We start from the raw sequence: 6266 nt of genomic DNA on the forward strand, positions 1-6266 counted from the left end.
AGAAGAAGAAGAAGAAGAAGAAGAAGAAGAAGAAGAAGAAGAAGAAGAAGAAGAGAAGAAGAAGAAGGAGGAGGAGGAGGAGGAGGAAAATGATGCTGGTAATAATAACCAGATTAGCCAAGTTTTGGTACTTCCTTTCAAGAAGTTCAATGCCCACCTGTTTTCTCTTTGTACTTCACAATGTAGTTCATTGAAATGTGTCCTGCAACTTGAGTTTAGCGAGCTGGGTTCTTCTCCACTGTGTGACTAGGGAGCAGTCATTTCATTGCTCTTGGTCTTATGTTTCCTGTCAGTAAAATGGAAATAAAACCTCTGTTCTCTCCTTACCTCTAGGGAGGTATTTGTGAGGAATAATAAGACAATGTCTATAAAGTGCCTTAAGTACTTCGGGGAAAGATACTGGCGAAATACCAAATGATAATAATAACACCATCATCACCATGCACATTATTCATGGACTTAAAAGGGGAAGCAGCTGCTGATGGTCTCCTTGCTCTGTGGGAAGAAGACTTCAGCTGTATTTCTCATTTCAAATCTATAACTAGTGTCAACTATGTTTTATGTAATAGGTCAAAGCCAGTAAATACATTATATTGGAAGTGGGACATCCATTCATAAGTCTTTAATGAAGCCTGAATTTGGATGCCTAACAAGAAGAGGAAATATACAAAATTTTCCTGTTTTTCATTAAACAACAAGAAATGAGTCTACTTCTATTCAATGCTCAAAATGAGGAGACTAGAGGGTTAACAGTGCTTTTGTGCTGTGGGCTATTCTACCCCCACTTCTAAAGATGTATAAGAGGTCCCAGAATGCATTTCCAACCTTCTCCTCCCTCCTCTTTCCATTCTTCAATATTGCCCTCATTTTAACTTACTGAGGGGCCTCAGAAATCATCTGGTTCAACGTCTTGGTTTTACAGAGGAGGAAGTAACATGCCAAAGGTCACTGATAGTAAATAAGTCAGGACTGGAACCCAGGACTTCAAACTTTCAAATTAGTATATACTTTACTATCTCGTCTCTCAATTTTCCATGCTTTCCAAACCATTCATCCCCAAGCATTCAAATTGGTCGTCAAGTTGGTCATAGTCACAGTGGTGGGGAAAGATAAGAAGAGAATATAGTCAAGGCTAGAGAAGTGGGAAAGGAAGTGGGATCATCCTTGATGACCTTCATCTCAAGCCTTAATTCTAATGGAAATGTTAGTCCATTAAAACCTTATAAAAGATCTGTTCGTGGCCATAAACATGAGACAAATCTAAACCTACACTGAAGATGGTAGGGAATAGACTGCAGTTCAAGACCTTGTAAAGTTATGGCATCTGCATCAAGATGCCCATCAGTAGTCAGCTGGCAGTATCTGATCCAATCTATTCAGATTCTTAGTGAATAAGTCCTCCATGATGTAGTAGACAGAGAACTGGGAATGGGAGCGAAGCAAAACAAAACAAAAACCCCAAACCTGATTTCCAGTCCTAGTGGCTACATGATCCTGGGAAAATAATTTTATTTCTATGTCACAGTTGCCTCATCTCTCAAGTAAAGGGTTTAAACTAAATTATGTCAATCAGTGACCACTTCCACCTCTGAATCTGATGATTTTCTAAGGGCTATACAATACATCCTTCTTACTGAAAGGTTGCTCAATGGGGATTGAGAATCAAAGAGGGAACAGATGTGAGAAATAGAGGACGAGGCAGCCAAGATACCAGGGAATATATTTAGGCAACTGAGATTGATGTAACATCCTCTCAATGCACTTTTACTATCAATCTCCAGTCACTGATTGACTGTGAAAGCTGCCTTAAATTTATTGGCTCTGAAGCCAGATCTGTGGGGTTCTTCCTGAGTGAAAGTGGCCTTTTTGGCCCATTTTATTTCCCTAGCAGTCAATGTGATGGGGCACAGCTTGTGGCCAGAGTAAAGCAGTCAGCCTTGGCTTCAGAAAAGAATCATAAACCCTTCTGTGGCTCCACAAAATCTGAATTGGGTACATTTAAAAGCCCCACTTGCGAGGTTCAGAGACAGTGACATCTTGTCAATTGTTTTTTTTTTTCAAATTTCAAGTTGAAGTTTGATGTTGAATTAAAAATTTTGCCAGGGGCTGCCTGCAGGGCCCCTAGGCTATAACAGTGGCAGCATCTGCCAAGGGAGACCCTCAGGTCCTTTCCTGGACTGTGTGGCAATGTACAACTAGCATCTGAGCCCAGCAGAGGAAAGGGAAAATGTGTGTGAAGAGAAATTTAAGTATTACTACTTAAAAAAAGAAACAACTTAAAACTCTGTCCATTTTATTTGGCTTTTAAGATTAATGCACTAGGGGCTTCCTGTGTTAGGATGGCGGGGCAGGGTTAGGAGGTAGCAAAGGCTTGTGGGGAAAATGTCAAAATCCATTAAATCCTATGTAGATACTTCAGTACCTAATGACAAGCAGAGTGGAGGGCTTAAGTACTGAGTCAGTGAACAGATTTTTAAAACTGTACTAATGCTAATTCCTCATTTACCTGGGAGTTAAAATTTTTTTTGGGGGGGGAATTCCAAGTGTGAGGGTGCAGGTGGGGAAATGGGATAGATATAGGGGTAGACAAAGAGGAATGTGTTTCTAGTCATTATCAAATTATACTCCATTTGCTGCCACCTCAGAAAAATTGAAAAAACTCAGGTCAAGAGCCACATGCTCCAGGGAAAATCTCCTGTTGTCCTATAATAAAAAGTAATCTCTTTCTCCCCCTCCAATCTCTCAGAGTATATTGTACTTTTCCAGTGTGATTAGCAGAGTATAAGTTGTATTACAGTCATTTGTGTACATGTTTTCTCTGTCTTAGTAAACTGTAAGTTCCCTGAGGGTAAAACATATATCTCAACTATTTTCTGTATGTACTCTAACACTTCCCACAGTGCTTTGTACACAGCAGGTATTTAATGTTTGTAGAATTAAATGTCCTTTTAGGCTTATCTTTCTTCTGATGTCTAGATTCAACTGTATACCCCCAACTTCAGGTCATTTCTTTTATTAAGAAATCATACATGTCATAACAGAGATCAATTGCCATGCTTCCTACATATGTGGGCTTGAGTGTGTCAATTGCTCCGTGGGATTAAAGTATTTTCCTGCGGTGAGTTAAGATTGCTAAAAGCAGTTGACAGGAGCAGATGATTTTTTCCCACCTTTATTAGTGGGAACTTTTTTCTTATTGCTTATCCAACTATTTCATTGCCCCGTGTAAACCTATTTCTTTTTGTTCCATTCTTGGCAGCATACCTTCTCTCCAGGGGTGTCCTGGAGCCAGCTTGAACCAGCTAATGAGACCCAATTGTTAAATTTTCAGCATGAACAGTTATACCTTAGAAATCAGCAAATATTAGAAATCAGGGTTTGAATTATTGCTTTGTTTGCTCCATCTCTTGGCCCTGGGCATTTTCATTGACTGTTCCCCATGCCTGGAATGTTCCTTTTCATCTCTACCTCCTGGCTTCCTTCAGGTCCCAGCTAAAATTCCACCTTCTATAGGAAGCCTTTCCAATCAATCCCTCCTAATTCTAGTGCCTTCCCTAAGGTGCTGATTATCTGTAGGCTATCCAGTAAATAACTTGTTTGTACATTGTTGTGTGCATGCTGTCTTCCCTTAGATTGTGAGCTCCTCAAGGGCATGAACTGTCTTTTTCCTTTCTTTGTATCTCTAGAACACAGTAGGCACTTAATAAATGCTTATTGACTGAGTGTCTAATATTAACAGGGCCCTCACCGCTATACTATAATCCTTTTACTGTTCCTTTATTGACTCTCTATCTATCCTGATACGTACAGTGGCTTTTTCAAAGGTTCTCTTCCTTCCTCAAGCCACCTACACAATCCCTTTGTGACAAGTCACCTTCAGCAAATCTTTCAGATTTTAAGTCTCATGTACAATCATTTTTTTTCTATTGTATTTATGTTATGGAAATGTTGATCTTATTTTGTAAGTTTAGAATAAAATAAATAAAATTTAAAAAAATCTTTTACTGAGAAAAGAGAAATCGTCTATTATAAGTTCAATCTCCTCTTCAATTCTATACATTAAACCCTCTTAACATCATCCTCCATTCTTTCCTCTTTTGCTTCAGTCTGAGGAGAAGGTGGATCTTCTCTGTGCCAAAGCAAATCTGTCTACTTGTGCTCATAAATGACCCCATTCTCTCCTATTCCTTCCAGCCTCTCAAATAACCACATTCCCACCCTAATCTTCAGTATTACTCTATCTACTGACTTCTTCCATAGGCAGCTAGGATTCCTCGTGTATAGGCTTCTGGACTTAGGAGTCAGGAAGATCTGAATTCAAATTCTGCTTCAGACACTTATTTCGCTTCGTGACCTTGGGCAAGTCTCTTACCCTTTCTCGGCCTTAATTTCTTAATTAAAAGGGGGGACAATAATAGCATCTACATGCTAGGATTGTTGTAAGGATCAAATGAAACATTATACATAAAGCACTTTGCACACTTTAAAGTACTATATAAATATTAACTACTCCCTGTTGCCTACAAGCATATCAGTTCTCCCCATCCTTAATAAAATTTTACTTGAGCATAGAAATCCGCTCAAGTCACTGTCTGACAAGCAAAATTCCTAGAAAAAGCTACCTATACTTGTTTGCATTTCCTTACCTCCCTTTTATTCTTTTAATCCCTTGTCATCTGATTTCTAACACTGCCACTGGACTGAAATTATTCTCTCCTAGGTTAGCTATGATCTCAATGACTACTTCTCATTGCCTTTTTGGGTCAGTTTCCATCCTTCTGAAGCATTTGATACTGTTGACTATTCCCTCCTCTCAGACACTCTGCTTTCTGTTCTTTTCATGACATCGCTCTCTTCCTGGTTCGTTTCCTCCCTGTTCAACCACTGGGCATCTCCACCTAGAAGACCCACAAGCAATTCAAATACATGTCCAAAATGGAACTCATTCTTTCCCACAAGCCTACCCACACTCTTCCTACCCTCATACCTTCACCACCATCTTCCCATGGCCCAGGTTTGGCATCTCAATATTATTCTCGGCCCATCACTTTCCCTCATCCTCCATATCCAATCAGTTGCCAAGTTTTGTAAATGATACCCCTTACCTCTGTTCATCTTTTCCCTTTTCTCCACTTACATTTCGACCTCTCTAGTTAAAGTCCTTATCACCACTCGCCTGCACTGTGAGCCTTCTAACTGATCTCTTCTTCTAACTGATGCCCCTGTTCTCTCCCTTCTCCCCTCCCTCAATCCATCTTCAACATACTTGTCAAATTGATATCCCTAAAATATAGGTCTGATCATGTCGCTCCCCTACTCATAAATCTTCAGGAGATCCCTGTTACATCAGGGATCAAATATCAACTCCTCTGTCTGGCATTGTTCCCGACCAGCCTGATAATACGTTATTCCCTTTCATTCTCTGTGTTCTAGCTAAACTCCCCTACTTGTTAGTTCCACTTAGTGTGTTGGAGTCAGCTCAAACAGGCCCTCCCAAGTCAATTATTAAATTTTCAGTATAAGCACTTACACCTTGGAAACTGGCAACTGCTACAAAATTAGGGCTTGATTTATTATTGTTTTGTTGATTGCCTAGGCTTAAGAAAGTGATGGATTAAACTTTAAAGTGTGTCATGAATTTTTGGAGAGCCAGATGTTCAACATTTACCAGCACGTACCTGCCTGTACAAAACATCTCATCTTTCATTTCTGTACTTTTGTCCAGGCCTGGAATGCTCTCCATCTGTACCCCTGGCAACCCCTCCCTCCCTTCAAAGTTCAATTCAGGTGCCCTTCTCTCTTACATAGGTGCTTTTTAATTTTTTTTTTTTTTGCAGGGGGGAAGGCAGGGCAATTGGGGTTAAGTGTCTTGCCCAAGGTCACATGGCTAGTAAGTGTTAAGTGTCTGAGGCTGGATTTGAACTCAGTCCCTCCTGAGTCCAGGGCCAGTGCTCTATTCATTGTGCCACCCAACTGCCCTGATTGGTGTTTTTTTTAAAGCCCAATTTGTAGTGTTCTCTTAACTTCAAAATTATCACTGACTTCAAGGTATCTCAGTGGCCACCTAGTCCAACCCATACCCCCAAAAGACTCCCTACTACAATACGCATCAGTTTTCTACTAAAGTTTTATATTTGGTGCATGTTTTGTATTTATTAATCTGTGTATTTATCATATCTCTTTAGTAGAATATAAGGTCCTTGAGGGCAGAGACTACTTTGGATTTTGTCTTCATGTTCCTTGGGTCAGCTAGGTGGTGTACTGAG

The 6266-nt window shown here is 40.0% G+C and overlaps 1 long non-coding RNA gene across 4 annotated transcripts in view; it reads right to left on the minus strand.

Annotated features, from left to right (window-relative positions):
- LOC138172795 (uncharacterized) overlaps positions 1 to 6266 on the minus strand; it is a 59593-nt gene that overhangs the window by 3403 nt on the left and 49924 nt on the right. For 2 of the 4 annotated variants that reach the window (XR_011171249.1, XR_011171248.1), the window contains exons 1-2: positions 5106 to 5227; positions 158 to 286 (exon numbers count right to left, since the gene is read on the minus strand). This is a non-coding gene — a long non-coding RNA (uncharacterized lncRNA). Of the gene's footprint in view, positions 1 to 157; positions 287 to 5105; positions 5228 to 6266 lie in introns of those variants that run through there. The other 2 variants (XR_011171251.1, XR_011171250.1) reach the window with 1 other exon arrangement.

Source organism: Petaurus breviceps, unplaced genomic scaffold, assembly GCF_028583685.1.
Source record: "Petaurus breviceps papuanus isolate PSGF00001 unplaced genomic scaffold, PetGlider_PUasm1.0 551, whole genome shotgun sequence".
NCBI lineage: Eukaryota > Metazoa > Chordata > Mammalia > Diprotodontia > Petauridae > Petaurus > Petaurus breviceps.